Genomic DNA, 19,092 nt, shown 5'->3' with positions numbered 1-19,092 from the left:
TCTGATTAGTATAGCACTAAATAAATAGATTAGTTTAGGTAGTATTATCATCTTTATTATATTCACTGAGCCTATCCAAGAGCACTTGATATTTTTCCAATTATTTAAATCTGACTTTATTTGTGTGGAAAGTGTTTTGTAATTTTGCTCATGTAATTCCTGACTTTCCTTTGGTAGATAGATTCCCAAATATTTTATGCTATCGACAATTACTTTGAATGTAATTTCTCTTTGTATCTCTTGCTATTGAATTTTGTTGGTGATATATAAAAATGCTGAGGATTGATGTGGATTTGTTTTGTATTCTGCAACTTTGCTAAAGTTGTAAATTATTTCTAATAGCTTTTTAGTAGAATCTCTGGGGTTCTCTAAGTATACTATCATATCCTCTGCAAAGAGTGACAATTTGGTTTTCCTCATTACCTTTAATCTCTTTCTCAGCTCTTATTACCAAGGCTAGTGCTTCTAATACAATATTGAATAATAATGGTGATAGTGGGCAACCTTGTTTCACTCCTGATCTTACTAGGAATGGTTCCAGTTTATCCCCATTACATACGATGCTTGCTAATGGTTTTAAATATATGCTCCTGACTATTTTAAGGAAAAGTCCATTTATTCCTATACTCTCAAGTGTTTTTATTAGGAATGGATGTTGGATGTTGGATTTTATCAAATTTTTTTTCTGCATCTATTGAGATGATCGTATGTTTTTTGTTAATTTGGTTATTGATAATAGTCAATTATGCTAATAGTTTTCCTAATATTGAACCAGCCCTGCATTCCTGGTATAAATCCTACTTGGTCATAGTGTATTATCCTGGGGATGATTTTCTATAATCTTTTTGCTAATATTTTATTTAAGATTTTAGCATCAATATTCATTAGAGGGATTGGTCTACAATTTTCTTTCTCTGTTTTCAACCTATCTGGTTTAGGTATCAGTACCATGTCTGTGTCATAAAAGGAATTTAGTAGGACTCCTTCAATCCCTATTTTTTCAAATAATTTATATAGCATTGGGATTACTTGTTCTTTAAACTTTTGGTAGAATTCACATGTAAATCCATCTGGTCCTGGGGATTTTTTCTTAGGGAGTTGATTAATAGCTTGTTCTATTTATTTTTTCTAAGATGGGACTGTTTAACCAATTTATTTCTTCCTCTGTTAATCTGGGCAAGCTATATTTTTGAAGGTATTCTTCTATTTAATTTAAGTTATCAAATTTATTGGCATAAAGTTGGGCAAAGTAACTCCTAATTATTGCTCTAATTTCCTCTTCATTAGTGGCAGTTCTCCCTTTTCATTTTTAATCCTAAAAATTTGATTTTCCTCTTTCCTTTTTTAAATCAGATTTACTAAGGGTTTATCTATTTTGTTGGTTTTTTCATAGAACCAACTCTTAGTTTTATTACTTAATTCAATAGTTTTTTACTTTCAATTTTATTAATCTCTCCTTTTATTTTTAGAATTTCAAGTTTAGTGTTTAAACTGGGGGGTTTTAATTTTTTTCCTTCTCTAGCATTTTTAGTTGCAAGCCCAATTCATTGACCTTCTCTTTCTCTATTTTATGCAAGTAGACTTCTAGAGATATAAAATTTTTCCTTATTACCACTTTGGCTGCATCCCACACGTTTTGGTATGATGTCTCATAATTGTCATTTTCTTGGGTGAAGTTATTAATTATGTCTATGATTTGTTGTTTCACCCAATCATTCTTTCGTATGAAATTATTTAGTTTCCAATTATTTTTTGGTCTATTTTCCCCTGGGTTTTTGTTGAATATAATTTTCATTGCATCATGATCTGAAAAGGATGCATTTGCTATTTCTGCCTTTCTGCATTTGAATTTGAGGTTTTTATGTCGTAATATATGGTCAGTTTTTGTATAGGTTTCATGAACTTCTGAGAAGAAAGTGTACTCCTTTTTGTCTCCATTCAGTTTTCTCCAAAGATCTATCATACCTAACTTTTCTAGTGTCCTCTTTGACTTCTTTCTTATTTATTTTGTGGTTTGATTTATCTAATTCTGAGAGTGCAATGTTGAGATCTCCCACTATTATAGTTTTGCTGTCTATTTCTTCTTGCAGCTCTCTTAATTTCTCTTTTAAGAATTTAGATGCTACACCATTTTGTGCATATATGTTTAGTATTGATATTGCTTCATTATCTATGCTACCCTTTAGCAAGATATAGTGCCCTTCATTATCTCTTTTAATTAGATCAGTTTTTGCTTTTGCTTGATCTGAGATCAGGATGGCTACCCCTGCTTTTTTGATTTCACCTGAAACATAGTAGATTCTGCTCCAACCTTTTACCTTTACACTGTATGTATCACCCTGCTTCAAGTGTGTTTCCTGTAAACAACGTATTGTAGGATTCTGGCTTTTAATCCAGTCTGCTATCTGCTTCCTCTTTATGGGGGAGTTTACCCCATTCACATTTTATGGTTAAAATTACTAATTCTGTATTACTTGCCATCTTGTTAACCCCTGCTTATGCTTTTCTCCTTTCCTTCCCTCTTACCCCCCTCCCCAGTATTAAACTTGTGAGCATCACTTGCTTTTCACAGCCCTCCTTTTTAGGATTCCTCTCCCCGCCTTTGAGTTCCTCTCCCTTTCTTACTCCTTTTCCTCACAATTTCTGTATTCCTTTCTGCTTAGCTTACTCCTTCCCTTTTCATTTTTCCCCTCCCACTTTTCAGTGAAGTGGGAGAAGTTTCTCTGTAAATCGAATATGTCTAATATTTTTCTCTTTAAGCCAATTCTAATGAGAGTAAATACACATGATGTTCATTCCCCCTTCTTTCTCTCAGATATAATAGGTTTCCTTTGCCTCTTTGTGAGATGTAGTACCTCCACTTTACCCTTTTTCTGGTACAATTTCCTTTCCACCTCTAGTTTCTAGAACAAATTATACATGTATTCTTTATGTATCTTTATAACAGAAATATAATTCCCAAGATTTCTTTTTACCTTTTTATGTTTCTCTTGAGTCCTATATTTGGAGATCAAACTTTTTGTTTAGTTCCTGTTTTTTCATCAGAAATAGATGAAATTCACCTACTTCATTGAATATCTATCTTCTTTCCTGGAAAAAAATGCTCATTTTGGCTGGGTAAGTTATTCTTGGCTGCATACCAAGTTTCTTGGCCTTTTGGAATATCAGATTCCAGGCTCTTTGATTCTTTAATGTGGATGCTGCTAGATCCTGAGTAAATCTTATTGTGGCTCCAAAGGTATGTTTTTTGTATGTTTTGTATGGCCTTTCCCCAATGTAGCTATATGTAGAGGTGCCGATGATAATGTTTAAGAAATATTTTTTTTAAAACTTCTCTCACTTTTTAGACACCCCATGCACTTATTGTATTATAATTGACCTTATAATTGTATTTATAGCAGAGGTACCCAAATTTACTTTAGTAAGAAATTTCATAATCAGAAAATAACATGATGGGATTGCATTTATTTAATCCAGTAATTATTCATTTTCAATTACAATTACCAATTGATCCAAGTCTGCTAGTTGGATGCCTAGTGGTAGTTATGCCATAATAGAAGTGAGCAGACAGACAGATTAAATCCTGTGGCCTACTATTTCATATATATTAGATAATTAGCTACATTTGCTACATTTCTGCTGAAAATTTACTCTGAGGTCAGATGAACTGGTAGGGATCATGTTTTTTTGTCTTTCTTTCTCTATTCAGTGCCTAGAACATAAAAATGATTAATAAATTCTTGTTGACTAATTGTATCTTTCTTTTCTTATTATAGCTTTTTTTTTTTTTTTAAACAAAACATATGCATAGGTAATTTTTTCAACATTGACCCTTGCAAAATCTTCTGTTCCAAATTTTCCCCTCCTTCCCCCCCACCTATGTTAAATGTTGTATGTTATAATATTAAAATATATGTATATATATTTATACAGTTATCTTGCTGCACAAGAAAAATCGGATCTAGAAAGTAAAAAAAAAAATCTGAGAAGGAAAACAAAAATGCAAGCAACAGAAAGAGTGAAAATGCTATGTTGTGGTCAGCACTTAGTTCCCATAGTCCTCTCTGTGGGTGTAGATGGCTCTCTTCATTACTGAACAATTGGAACTGGTTTGAATCATCTCATTGTTGAAGAGAGCCATGTCCATCAGAATTTATCATCATATAGTCTTGTTATTGCCTTATATAATGATCTCCTGGTTCTACTCAATTCACTTATGTCTCATGTAAGTCTCTCCAGGCCTTTCTGAAATTATCTTGCTGGTCATTTCTTACAGAACAATAATATTCCATAATATTCATATACCATAACTTATTCAGCCATTCTCCAACTGATGGGCACTCACTCAGTTTCCAGTTTCTGGTCACTACAAAGAAGGCTGCCACAAACATTTTTGCACATATGGGTCCCTTTCCCTCCTTTAAGATCTCTTTGGGATATAATCCCAGTAGAAACACTGCTGGGTCAAAGAGTATGCACAGTTTGATTACCCGTTGGGCATAGTTCCAAATTGCTCTCTAGAATGTCAAATGTGAACGGCTCCAACCATTCTAGAGAGCAATTTGGAACTATGCCCAACAGGTAATCAAACTATGCATATCTTTTTCTCCAGAATGGCTGGATACACTCACAATTCAGTGGATTCTTTCCCCTCATTTTAGTCAATCTGAGAGGTGTGCAGTCAAACTGTATCTTTCCACTAGATCTCATGTTGGACCCTCAAGATATAGAATCATCTCATATTCCCCAGTAGAATGTAAGTTCCTTGAGGGCAGGAACTGATTTATTTTATATTTGTATTCTCACCACTTAGCACATTGCCTTGTACATAAATGGTGCTTAATAAAGGCTGAATTAAATATTTTCTAGCTAATAAACATCTATTCATTTAGCACTTAAGTTTCTGAAGTATAGGTAGTATATTACATTATTATCTCCATTTTGCAGATGAAGAAACTAAGGCTCTGAACTGTTAAACAGCTCACCCCTGTGTGTTAAATGTTAAATGACTTATGCCTCATAACTAGTCTATGTATAAGGAGCATTCAAACTCAGGTCTCTTGATTCCAAGTTCTTTCTACAATGTCACACTCTCTTCTTCAGTAGTAACATTTAATACCTGAAGTTTTGCAAGACATTTTATGTATATTAGTTCATTTTTATCCATGCAAAAATTCTTTTTTTTTCCTGCAAAAATTCTGTGAAGGCAGGTGGCCATTATTAGTATTATTTTTATTCTCATTTTCTATAGATGAGGAAATTTGGGGTTTGATAGGTTTATGTGATTGTGTCATATAGTTAGTCAAATTGAAGTTTCTCCTGAATCTTTAAGTCTGTAAAGTTTTGGTATAGTGCCTGGCACATAGTAGACACTTAATAAATGTTCATTGATTGATTGCTTTAGTCGAAAGTGAGTCACAGAGAGGTTTCTTGTCAATGGTCAAGGTATAATGGCAAGGGCACTAGATTCAGAGTTAGAGTTCTAGGATTTTAGTCCCAATTCTTATCAGTTGCTTCCTGGGTAACTATGAATGAGTCACATAATCTCTCTAGATCTCAACTTTCATATTTATAAAATAAGGAGCTTGGACTAAGTGATCTCTACAATTCTTTCTATTCTAAGACTCTAATCCTAGTCAACCAACCTGAACCCCATGGGCAATCATTTCAAAGATGTTCCTATTAGATACATATCCCTATAAGAGTATGGGGTGGGGGGAGGGGGAAAGAAGGAGGAGAGACAAAAGGACCTAGTTATACAAAAATATTTATAGTAGCTCTTTTTTTGTGGAATCAGAAATTGAGAGGCTATCCATCAGTTGAGGAATAGCTGAACAAGTTTTGACCTATGATTGATTGTAAAGAAATATTACTGTGCAATGAGACATGATGGGTAGAATGATTTCAGAAAAACCTGGAATGACTTATGAGAATTGATGCAAAGTGAAGTGAACAGAGCCAGAACATTACACACAGAAAAAGCAATATTGTACTATGAACAGCTATGAATGACTTAGTTATTTTCAGCAATACAATTATGCAAGACAATTTGAAAGGACTCATGATGAAAAATGCTATCCAACTCCAGAGAAAGAACTGATGGAGTGTGAATCTAGATTGAAGCATACTACTTTTCACTTTCTGAATTTTTTTGTTTCTTTTTTTTCCTTAGGGTTTGTGTCTTCTTTCACAATATGATTGATACAGTTTTGCATGACTGAACATGTATAATCTATATCAATTTAGGGAGCTAAGGGAAGGAGAGAGAATTTGGAACTCAAAAAACTTTTTAAATGAATTAAAACAATTTTTTACATGTGGGAAAAGATAAAATATAACTTTAAAAAAGATACTTTTATTAGCATCTTAGAGTAATCACTCAGTAGCTCCCACTTAGCTCACATTATACACCACCTCATTTTATTTTTGCAACTGCAAAAGGTAGAATAAGTTGGTAGTAGGCAAATATTATTACTATGTTCATTTTATAGGTAGGAACTGAGGTTTAGAAACATTAAGTGACTTAGTCAAGGTCACACATATAGTAACATATGTCACTACCTATTGGACAGCTGTTTCTCTTTCTCTTCTGCAAGATCCTCCTCCAAATCATGTGTTCTAACTACAGGTGTTCCACAGGGATCTGTCCTGGGTCCTCTTTTCTTCCTCCCTTGATGATCTCTTCAACTCCCATGGATTTAATTACCATCCCTTTACTCATGATTCTCAAATCTAACTTTTCTACCCCAATCTTTCTGTTAAACCTCAATCACACATCTACAACTACCTTTCAGATTTCTCAAATTAGATGTCCAGTAAGCAACTAATAGGGGCAGCTGGGTAATATAGTGGATAAAGAACCCGGCATGGAGTCAGGAAGACTCAACTTCCTGAATTCAAATCTGACCATAGACCCTTGCTAGCTGTATGACCCTGGGCAAATCACATAACCCTGTTTGCCTCAGTTTCCTCATCTGTAAAATAAAATGAAAAAGGAAATGGGAAACCAGTCCAGTATCCTTTCCAAAAAAACTCCAAACGGGGTCATGAAGAGTCAGACATGAATGAAAAACAAACTCATACAACAACAAAAGACATCTTCAACTCAATGTGTCCAAAATGGAATTCATCTTTCTCCCTAAAAATCTCCCTATTCCCACCTTCTCTAATATTGTAAAAGGCAAAACCACTCTTCCAGTCCCCTCCAGCTCACGGCGTAGAAACCATCAATTCTCTGTGGATTCCTCCCTCTCTCTCATCCCCTATATCTAATAGCCAAAGTCTTTCAGTTTCACCTTTGCAGTATCTTTCAAATAGACCCCTTTCTCTCCTCTAATGCACGATCTTATATTTATTTCTTGATTATTACAATAACCTGTCGGTGGATCTGCCTGCCTCAAGTCTCTCCATCCATTCCAATTCATCCTCTACTTAGCCACTCTAGTGATTTCCAAGGTCCATGAACTTGGAAGGAGAAAAAAATAAATCACCTTTTTATTTTCAATAATTTCTAACTTAAGTAGCAAAAATATCATTCTGAGAAGGGGTCTTCCAAAGGAGCCTATGGGACAAAACAGCTGAAAAATAAATCTCCTTTTTATTTTCAATAATTTCTAACTTAAGTAGCAAAAATATTCTGAGAAGGGGTCTTCCAAAGGAGCCTATGGGACAAAACAGCTGAAAAATAAATCACCTTTTTATTTTCAATAATTTCTAACTTAAGTAGCAAAAATATCATTCTGAGAAGGGGTCTTCCAAAGGAGCCCATGGGACAAAACAGCTGAAAAATAAATCACCTTTTTATTTTCAATAATTTCTAACTTAAGTAGCAAAAATATCATTCTGAGAAGGGGTCTTCCAAAGGAGCCCATGGGACAAAACAGCTGAAAAATAAATCACCTTTTTATTTTCAATAATTTCTAACTTAAGTAGCAAAAATATCATTCTGAGAAGGGGTCTTCCAAAGGAGCCCATGGGACAAAACAGCTGAAAAATAAATCACCTTTTTATTTTCAATAATTTCTAACTTAAGTAGCAAAAATATCATTCTGAGAAGGGGTCTTCCAAAGGAGCCCATGGGACAAAACAGCTGAAAAATAAATCACCTTTTTATTTTCAATAATTTCTAACTTAAGTAGCAAAAATATCATTCTGAGAAGGGGTCTTCCAAAGGAGCCCATGGGACAAAACAGCTGAAAAATAAATCACCTTTTTATTTTCAATAATTTCTAACTTAAGTAGCAAAAATATCATTCTGAGAAGGGGTCTTCCAAAGGAGCCCATGGGACAAAACAGCTGAAAAATAAATCACCTTTTTATTTTCAATAATTTCTAACTTAAGTAGCAAAAATATCATTCTGAGAAGGGGTCTTCCAAAGGAGCCTATGGGACAAAACAGCTGAAAAATAAATCACCTTTTTATTTTCAATAATTTCTAACTTAAGTAGCAAAAATATCATTCTGAGAAGGGGTCTTCCAAAGGAGCCCATGGGACAAAACAGCTGAAAAATAAATCACCTTTTTATTTTCAATAATTTCTAACTTAAGTAGCAAAAATATCATTCTGAGAAGGGGTCTTCCAAAGGAGCCCATGGGACAAAACAGCTGAAAAATAAATCACCTTTTTATTTTCAATAATTTCTAACTTAAGTAGCAAAAATATCATTCTGAGAAGGGGTCTTCCAAAGGAGCCCATGGGACAAAACAGCTGAAAAATAAATCACCTTTTTATTTTCAATAATTTCTAACTTAAGTAGCAAAAATATTCTGAGAAGGGGTCTTCCAAAGGAGCCTATGGGACAAAACAGCTGAAAAATAAATCACCTTTTTATTTTCAATAATTTCTAACTTAAGTAGCAAAAATATCATTCTGAGAAGGGGTCTTCCAAAGGAGCCTATGGGACAAAACAGCTGAAAAATAAATCACCTTTTTATTTTCAATAATTTCTAACTTAAGTAGCAAAAATATCATTCTGAGAAGGGGTCTTCCAAAGGAGCCCATGGGACAAAACAGCTGAAAAATAAATCACCTTTTTATTTTCAATAATTTCTAACTTAAGTAGCAAAAATATCATTCTGAGAAGGGGTCTTCCAAAGGAGCCCATGGGACAAAACAGCTGAAAAATAAATCACCTTTTTATTTTCAATAATTTCTAACTTAAGTAGCAAAAATATCATTCTGAGAAGGGGTCTTCCAAAGGAGCCCATGGGACAAAACAGCTGAAAAATAAATCACCTTTTTATTTTCAATAATTTCTAACTTAAGTAGCAAAAATATCATTCTGAGAAGGGGTCTTCCAAAGGAGCCCATGGGACAAAACAGCTGAAAAATAAATCACCTTTTTATTTTCAATAATTTCTAACTTAAGTAGCAAAAATATCATTCTGAGAAGGGGTCTTCCAAAGGAGCCCATGGGACAAAACAGCTGAAAAATAAATCACCTTTTTATTTTCAATAATTTCTAACTTAAGTAGCAAAAATATCATTCTGAGAAGGGGTCTTCCAAAGGAGCCCATGGGACAAAACAGCTGAAAAATAAATCACCTTTTTATTTTCAATAATTTCTAACTTAAGTAGCAAAAATATCATTCTGAGAAGGGGTCTTCCAAAGGAGCCCATGGGACAAAACAGCTGAAAAATAAATCACCTTTTTATTTTCAATAATTTCTAACTTAAGTAGCAAAAATATCATTCTGAGAAGGGGTCTTCCAAAGGAGCCCATGGGACAAAACAGCTGAAAAATAAATCACCTTTTTATTTTCAATAATTTCTAACTTAAGTAGCAAAAATATCATTCTGAGAAGGGGTCTTCCAAAGGAGCCCATGGGACAAAACAGCTGAAAAATAAATCACCTTTTTATTTTCAATAATTTCTAACTTAAGTAGCAAAAATATCATTCTGAGAAGGGGTCTTCCAAAGGAGCCCATGGGACAAAACAGCTGAAAAATAAATCACCTTTTTATTTTCAATAATTTCTAACTTAAGTAGCAAAAATATCATTCTGAGAAGGGGTCTTCCAAAGGAGCCTATGGGACAAAACAGCTGAAAAATAAATCACCTTTTTATTTTCAATAATTTCTAACTTAAGTAGCAAAAATATCATTCTGAGAAGGGGTCTTCCAAAGGAGCCTATGGGACAAAACAGCCGAGCTCCTCAGTTTCCCAGAACAATTTGTCCGGAGTTGGAGACACAGAGTCGGGAGATGGTAAGGGGAACGCTCAAACCCAGGTCTTCCCGGATTGAGGGAGTTTTCTATCTACTAGACCTCCTCTCCTATTTGTAGCAAATCCGTAGAGGAAAAAAAAATACAAGGGTACGTCCGAAAGAAGTGCTGGAAGATGTTATTCATCTCTCTTTAAGAGAACAACGAAAAACAAAGTTCAAGGAGAGATGACTTCGCAAAGACTTGCTGTACGTACTACAAGTTCCAGCATATAAGGGGATTAAAAAAAAGACCACAACTCCCAGAATCCACCACTCGTTGCATTGGCCTCCGTGTCATTCTGGGAATTGTAGTTCTCTAGACAATCTCTCGCTCCCAGCGCGATGGTCGCCTTCCCAGGTTGTGTAAATTCCGAGCGACTTCTCTGACTCTCGGAAGGCTGCGAACTAGGCGGCGAGTTCCTCCTCGCATCAGAAAGGCGGCTTCTTTGAGACTTTTTTGCGATCCAAAAGGCTCCGCCCTTCCGTCCCACGAGCAACCGCGTCCCAGCGAAGCTACTTGTCCCTTGGCGCTGGCCGTAGCCGACGCCCATCCCTCTTTGTGTGATCGGGAAAACCAAGGAAGCGGCTAGAGCCGCGGAGGCCGAAAGCGCCGGGGCAGCAAAGAAGACAGAAGGGCTATTTCCAAGCGAGTCGCGGTCAGTCAGGCGGGCTCTCCCCATTCCGCGCCAGCGTCAGGTGGGTCGGCCTGTCCCTCCCGCCTCCCCCTCGGCCCGAGCCCGTGGCTTAGGCCGGAAGAAAGCCGCCCGCTTTCCTGCATGGGGTCACCGCTGTCAGTCGGGCCTGCAGGGCGTGGGCCCTAGGAGAAGGACGGCATCGCCCTGGGGGTCCGCCAGGCTCTCCCCGGGGCGGGGACTTCCCTCGGGATCAGGACGCCCGGATGGCCGGGCTCCCGGCGCTGCACCCCGGGGACACTCGCGCCCCTTCTTTCCCCTCCAACCGGGCTCCGACCCCGCCTCTTTTCCAATAAAAACCCCGGGGGGGGGGGGGCGCCTGCAGCCCCGACTTGGCCCGAAGAGCCTCGGGAAGCTCCTTGAACTTCCCAAAGTCCTGGGATTCTCCTGGAATCCGTCCCAAAGACCTCCTGAAGGGGGATCGCGGAGTCCCGAGTGAAATGGTAGTTGCTTCCCTGCAACTAAAAGAAAAACTGTTCCCCAAGGCACTTAGATGGAGAGCTCCGTGGGCCAGACCCGTGCTCAGGCTCCTTGATGCTTTCTCTGCTTTTTGTACAACTGGGTCCTTTCTTGGAATAAAGGCAGCCCATTAGTTATTAATAGCAAACTATCTGTTAAAGGATCCTTACCTTGGGGTCGTGAACTTGATTCGTTTGCCTTTTAAAATAGAACTCTTTCAATATATTTAGTTTCCTTTATAATTCATTTTATACATTTAATTATTCTGAGAAGGGTTCCATATTGTCCCGCTTCCCTAAGGATCCAAGAACCCCTGGAACACATCTGTGTAGTACAGAGCTAGAGTTAGGATGAAAACAAGATAAGTATTTTTCATGTGGTTTGTATTTTCAGTCCTATCTTTAGTTTTGAAAAAAAAAATTAAGATGATGCTAGGGAAATACTTTTTGTTATTTGGGGCAGTGTGTGGTTGTCACTTTGGTTTAGAGCCTTCCTTACCCACGAAGGGCCTTCTGAAATTTCCTTTGTGCTTTAATCAATTCAGTTCTTTTTTTTTTTTTTTTTCTGTCATTGACGTTTTGGTAATATAATGATAATGATGATCATTTTGTATTTCTTTAGAATTTTCCCAAATGCATGTTTGAAACACTTCTAAAGCCACTGTTTTCAAGAACATTAATACAGTTTTAAAGAGTAGTGCAGAGAAATTGGTTGTTATTTTAAAAAAATAGTGATTTGAAGTTGAACAGTTTATTTTTATTTCAGCAAAGATCCCTTTATTTTCACTAGATAAATATTCAGTTCCTTTTGAAACCAAGGATTATTAATTATGCCCCTTTAATTATTTCTTGAAGCCCTATTTGTACAACATATTCCTGTCTTAATATAATCCTTCTTGTATTAAATAATCTTTGTTCAGTACATTTTGCTAAGTCTGGAACTATAAAGAGAAACCATAACACTTCTCTCTCTGAAGTCCTTTGAGACGGTTCAATGTAAAATCAAAAAAATTAGGTACTAAATAATTGGAATTATAGCAGCAGATCCCAGCAGCTAAGAGGGTGAAGAAAGGCTTCCAGTTGCAGATGGCACATGAACTGAGCTTGAAGGAGGTTGTGGTTTCTGAGATGTGGAAGAGAGAGGAGGAATCGCATTTCAGGCTTGAAAGACAGCAGTCTGTCATACAGGGAACAAGCAATAGGCCAGTTTGGTTGGAATGATAAGTGTGTTAAGGGGAGTAATTTAAGATGAAGCTAGAAATGCCTGGGTCTAGATTGTGATGGATTTTAAATACAGAGCTAAAGAGTCTTATTTTTCCCTAGAGGCAATAGGGAGCCACTGAATTTTCTTGATCAGGAAAGCAACACATTGAGATTTATGTTTTAGGAAGATTATTTTGGCAGCTATGTGAAAGATAGATTGAAAAGGGGAAATACTGATATCCTTCAAATAGTAGCCTCGCTATAATCCAAGTGAAAGATAATAAAGTTCTAAAGAAGGATAGAAACCATGTGAATAAAAAGAAGGGAATAAATGTGAGAAATGCTGTGGTAGTAGAATTGAAATGACTTAGCTGTTGATTGTATATGAGGGGTGAAGGACTGGGATGGAAATAAGGATGATTAGGAAAATGATACTCCCAACAAAAATAGGGAAGCTTAGAGAACAATTGAGTTTAGAGGAGATTAAATTTAGCTTTGCATATGTTATCTTGAAGGCGCCTTCTTGCCCATCTCACTTGATGTTTAAGAAAGCAATTTATTTTCATTTGTCCTTTTTATAAAAGTAATACTTGCTAGCCATTTTTGCTATTAATTATTCTGGAATTTTTTGTTGCTATTCAGTTCAGCAATTAAATGAGTCAATCTATCAATAATCTTTACCATGTTCCAGGTACTGTGCTTAAGTCTAGGAATACCAATAATGCCCAAGTAGTCTAATGAGGAAACAACATACAACTATGTACAAAGAAGACATATACAATATAAATTAGAGATAATCAACAGAGGGAAGGCATTTGCATTAAGGGGAATCAGGGAGGTCCTCTTCTAGAAGATGGGATTTTAAGGTGGGACTTGAAAGAAGGATGAGAAAGAGGGGGAGAATTTCAACATCTGCAACAGCCAGTAAAAATGCAGTACTGTCTTATTTGATAAACAAAAGGAGACCAGTGTCACTGTATCCCAGAGTACATGGGTGAACAAGGTTTAAGAAGTCTGGAAATGTGTGTGTTGGGGGGGAGGGAAGGAGAGCAGATTGTTATCATAGAGGTCTGAAAACACATTAGGCCTGGACAAGTTGATTTGAGGACCATTAGCCAGAGAAATAACAGTGACCATCAGGAATGATCATCCCAAGGGAAAAACTGAAATGACCAAGTGAAATAATATAGAGGAAAAAGAGAAGAGGGTCCAGAGCTCTGGGGAACGGTGAAGGGAGAGCCTAGATGGACATCCAGCAAAGGAGACTGGGGAGAGGTCAGATAGACAGAAGGACAACCAGGAGAGAATAATGTCTTGGAAGCCTAAAGAGGAGAGAGGATCAAGGAGAAAATTATGATTGAGAGGGTCAGTTAATTTAAGTATTTATGAAGCAGCTTTGCTGTGTAAGGTCCTGTGCCAGTTATTGGGTGGGAAGGAGAGAAGGGAGAAAAGAAAGAGTTCCTATCCTCACATAGCTTGCCATCTAATAGGGAAGATATGCTACAAGGTTGAATATAATGAAGCAAAAAAATTTAAGGAGAAAGTGACCATTTTAAAATGGAGACATGGTATAGTGGGAAAATGGAGAGACTGGAGTTGAGAGAACTCTTGTTTAAATGAGAACTGTGCTATTTAATGTATGTGATCTTGGACAAGTTCCTATGTGCCTCAGTTAACTCCTCAATAAAGTGAGGAGGGCAGATTAGATGACCTTTTCCCCCCAGTAATCAAGAATTTATTAAGTCCTCAGTATCTTCCAGAAACTGGGCTAAAAACTAAGGATATTTTTTTTAAGTCAAAAATGAATAAATAAATTAGTTCCTCTTCTCAAAGAATTACAGTTTAATGGACTAAGGCAACACAAGCAATATTTTTTCTGGCTCAAGTTTCTCTTGCTACTGCCTTAGTATCTATATTTCCGTATTAGCAGAACGATGCTTCAGGGTTTTGCCACTCTACATAGAATATACTTCCCCCTTTCCCCCCATTCATTTTGTTCCATCCTGGAGCTCACCTTACCTGCTTCAATAGATTCCTCTTTTGGTTAAGGTGAGTATTATTCCACTTTCTAGGACTGTTCCCCCTTTTTGTTTTTTCTTCTCTAATCTACCACTCATACCCATCTATCTCTTTTCCCTCCTCTCTTCCCCCTTTACTAGGTAGACACAATGCAGAGTTGTGTAAATCACTCTGGGGTGCTATATATAATACTTATTATGTTTCTCTTCCCACCATATTCTGATTATGGTGAGAAATTATTTAGATCAATTTAAAATTGCTAAGTTCCAAGTGACAGCATAGGGGCACATCCTTAGCATGATAGAAACAGTCTTCTGAGCTTACTACATATGCAGTGGAAAATAGTAGAAGCCTATAATGGGAACTATAAATAGGTACAAAACATGGTTGTCCAATTTTACTACTTTGTAAAATAGTTTTAGAAATGTGTCCTATGTTAATAAAACATGTCAAAATCAGTGTGAAAAACCATATATGATTGGGAAATCCAAGGAACTTGACAAAAAATAAATTCAGCTAATAAACTTGTTTTACAGGCTATCAGAATCTAAGATAATGAGTCCTCAAAACATTTTCTTTTTTCGATAACAACAGAAACCAAGACATATTATTAAAAAAATATATTGTTCATAGTAATGACAAAAAATGAATATTTAAGTGTTAACAAAAAAGAAATTACAATTTTTTCCCCCAAGAAATAAAAGATTTTGCTATTTCCAAGCATTCCTCTTTTTTTTGGACTTTGAACATAATATTCTCCACAAGCTCCCTGTTTATGTCTCACTTCATACTGATAATCAGAAGGTGAATGAATAAAATTATCCCTGTGATTGGCATCTATCAAAGAATTTTATATAATACTAACATACACATGAGAAATACCTTGTTGGAAATGAACCTTTCGGGCTCTTAATGGGGAAACCTTTTTTTCCCTCCTGATCAGCAAACATAGCATAAACTTCTGTTCATGCTATTCTCAATGCAAAATAATTTGAGAGGGAAGGCAATAGCAATAGAAGAATTCAGAAAAGACTTCACTTATAGAAGGTGGTATTTGCAATGTATTTTGAAGAAAGAAGGATTGTATTGGGGACAGTCATTGCAAAAGTATGGAGACAGGAACTAGGGTATTTGTGAGAAACAGGTCAGTTTGGCTGGATCACAGCAAAGGGGGAAGAATCATGTTCATTGAGGATGCAAGGATAGTTTATATGGCTTTCACATCTTTTAAAATGGAGTCTACTTTTTATATTAGAGGTAAAAGAGAACCATTGGAGCTGAGCAGGGAAGGACTATGATCACATTTATGCTTAAGGAAAATCATTTTGACAACAGGATGTTTGGAATGAACAACAGAAATAAAAGTTGAAAGACCTAGAGTCTAATCAGGAGTTTAATGCCACAATTTAGGCAAGAAGAAATTATAACAAACTAACTAGAGTCTTATCTGAGGCAGTGAAAAGAAGAGGTCCAGTGAGAGGTGTTTTGTGGATAAAAGGGCAAGATTTGACAACTTATTGAATAAATGGGGTGAGAGAAAGTGAGGCACTGAGAATATGCTTGGATTATTAACTTGAGAGATTGGAGTGATGGTGGTGGTTTGCACAAAAATAATTGTTAGGAGACCGAAGCTGGATATGTATATCTGTGAATTATTCATGTTCTTAAATCCTTGGGAGATGATGAGGTTATCAAAAGATTGTAAAGGAAGAAGAGGAAAGGGCCCAACACAGAATCTTGGGGAATGCCTATAATGAGTCCCTTAAGTTCTAAATCTAGGATTCTGCAATCAAAGAAGGATTCTTGGATAAAGAATCACCTAAGCTTTGTGTAGTATTCTCTTCTCTAAAATATAATCGTTCTCTGGGAGCAGATTTCTTGGGGGACTTCTTCTGGAGGCAGCCTTAGTTTCAGTTCAGTGTAATAATCACCTCAAATGCAGCCAGCTGTTAAAGTCCAGTCCTTTATTGTCTCTTCCAAAATCTCCCGGTTAGCTTTCCTTGGATCTGAGAGCTCTTGTTACTATTCCTTTGCCTCTGCCAGCTTCAGCTTCCAGCTCCCTCTGAATTCAAAGCCTCCAGGCAGCACAATGGTAGAATATGGAATGAATCTGCCTCCGTCTCAAGAGAGTGGGCTAGTGGGTTTTCTCTGGTCTCGTGGGAACTGCTGGACTAAATCCTGACTTGTGAATCTCCCGAAGTGAATCCTGACTTGTGAATCTCCCAGAGTCTCCAGTGGACTTGTGGGAGCTTCTTATATATGATCTCTTAAAAGTGTGAAATCTAAAGGTGTGAGAGGTGTGAACTCTCCCGAAGGTGTGAACTCCAAAGGTGTCAACCAAGTACATAAGCATTGTCTCTATCAATTCAGTGACTTGGCACGTTCTTTCAAGTTCTGGCCCATAACAGCTTTGGAAATGAAGGCGATATTTCTTAGGCATTGTGAAATGTAAAAGAAGAAAAAAGGGTACATACAAATGCATTGAGGTGGAGATGGGGAAAAGGAATCAAGAGAAAGCTAAATATCTAGTTTGGTTGGAACATAGAATATGAAAAAAAGAAGTAGCAGGTGAAATAAAGCTACAAAGAAGTCAGAGTGAAAGGACTTAAATGCTAATTATATTTTATTCTTTCTACACAATTAGGAGCACAGAAATGATATAGGCAGACCAGTGCATTAGAAAGGTTACTTTGGAAATTGTATGAAAGCTTGATTAGAGGCGAGGGTACCAGTTCAGGAAATATTTATTAAGTTCCCAAAAAGTGTTCAGGTATTGTGCTAGATGAAGGGGAAATAAAAATATTAAACTGTCCATGCCCTCAAGGGCATTCTCATTCTATCAGGGGAAACATATGTGAACAAATACTTATATTTCTAAATGCAAAACTTAAAAGTACAAAATAATTTGCAAGAAGGAAAATAGTAGCAAGTGGCAAGTTCAGGATAGTCTTCCTGGAAAAGCTGACACTTGAAAGGACCTTTGAAGGAGCTTGGAGTTTTATGAGATGAACGTGAGAAAAGGGAAGGAGAAGGTTTCTAAAATGATTACTTCCATCTTAGCCATATTAAGTTCAGAGAGGCAAAGGCATCAAATAGATAGTTGAAGTAGAACTGAAGAGTATGGGAAGAACCTTTACCTCAATGTACAGATTTGAAAGTTATCTGCTGTAAGCTGTTATTCAAGCCTTGGGAATGGATAAGTTCACTCAGAAAGTAAAAAGAAAACCAAAGACAGAGTAGTAGAGTGCACGCATACTTAGGGGTTGGGATATCATGATCCAGCAAAGGTGAAAGAGTGGTTAGGTTGGAGGAGAACCAGAAATGGGCATTGCCAGAGAATATTCAGAAGAGCTTACCATTTGCACTTCTTTCTCTCTTTTCTTTCTCTCTCTCTCTCTCTCTCTCTCTCTCTCTCTCTCTCTCTCTCTCTCTCTCTCTTTCTTTTTTCTTTGGCTGAGGCAGTTGGGGTAAAGTGACTTGCCCAAGTATCTGAAGCCAGACTTGAACTCAGGTCCTCCTGACTTCAGGGCTGGTGCTGTATCCACTGCGCCACCTGATTGCTCCCCATTTACTCTCTTTTGATGCTATCAACTGTATCATTTGTGCAGAAAAACTAAGAAAGATGATGACCAATAACTAGAAAGTAATTGATGACCTTGAAGTAGTTTGGTTAAAATAATGAAGAGTTAGCAGTAAGAGTATAGAGAGTCAAATAGCTCTTTTTCAGTTTATTTTTGTAGGTAGGAATATCTTTAGAACTATAACATGACAGATTAGTGGCATTAAAGGAGAGATTAATGGATCAAGCTCTTAGAAGAGAAAAGAGAGCAGAAGATCAAAGGCAGAAGAGTGTGGCCAGCATTAATGAAGAGATTTACCTGGCCTCAAGAAGCTGGCATGGAGGAGGAGATGTCAGGTGAAACTATAGAGAGTTTTTGAGGTGTAGAAGATAGAAACACATACCCAGATAAGTAGGTAGTTGAAAATTTTAGGAGGAAGAGAACAATATCAACTAAGGTTGTGGAGAAAGGAATTGTGTAGCAAGTAGCACCAAATTAAGCTTTGAAAGAAGCAATTCCAAGAGGCAGTAATGAGGAATGTGTATGTTCCAGGAATGAGTGATGATTAGAGCAAAATCATCTTGATTATAAAGTTTCTGTACAAATAAATCTAAAGCAGTTAAAATTTATGGAGAAACAGATAACTGGTAAAAAAAAAAATCTTTGAATTTTTTTTACTGCTAAATCACTGATAATTAGGAAAATACAAATTAAAAGAACTCCTGAGTTTTCTTTTCACACTCATCAGGTAGGTAAAAAGGAAAATGCAAATGTTGGAGGAATTCAGGAAAACAGGCAAGCTAATAATACAAAGCCATGATCTGGTCTAACCATTATGGAAACCAATTTGGAACTATGCCCCAAAAGTTCTTAAACTTTATTTAATAAAAGTTGTTAAACTGCACATTATAATGCAATATTAAAGAAAGATAAGAGTGCATATGCACACCAATA

At 36.6% G+C, this 19,092-nt stretch overlaps 1 protein-coding gene across 2 annotated transcripts in view; it reads left to right on the top strand.

Moving 5' to 3' along the window:
- Positions 1–10,511: 10,511 nt before the first annotated feature.
- The window catches only part of DYNC1I2 (dynein cytoplasmic 1 intermediate chain 2), a 61,519-nt gene continuing 52,938 nt past the window's right edge, over positions 10,512–19,092 (top strand). The window contains exon 1 of one of the 2 annotated variants that reach the window (XM_031960465.1): positions 10,512–10,902. The gene's annotated coding sequence lies outside the window, so the exon portion shown is untranslated. The remainder of the gene's footprint in view (positions 10,903–19,092) is intronic. The other variant, XM_012544816.2, reaches the window with a different exon arrangement.

The sequence above is a fragment of the Sarcophilus harrisii genome, chromosome 3 (assembly GCF_902635505.1).
Source record: "Sarcophilus harrisii chromosome 3, mSarHar1.11, whole genome shotgun sequence".
In the NCBI taxonomy this organism is placed as follows: domain Eukaryota; kingdom Metazoa; phylum Chordata; class Mammalia; order Dasyuromorphia; family Dasyuridae; genus Sarcophilus; species Sarcophilus harrisii.
Note: the sequence above shows the minus strand (reverse complement) of the source record. Positions and strands in the feature narration are given on the sequence as shown.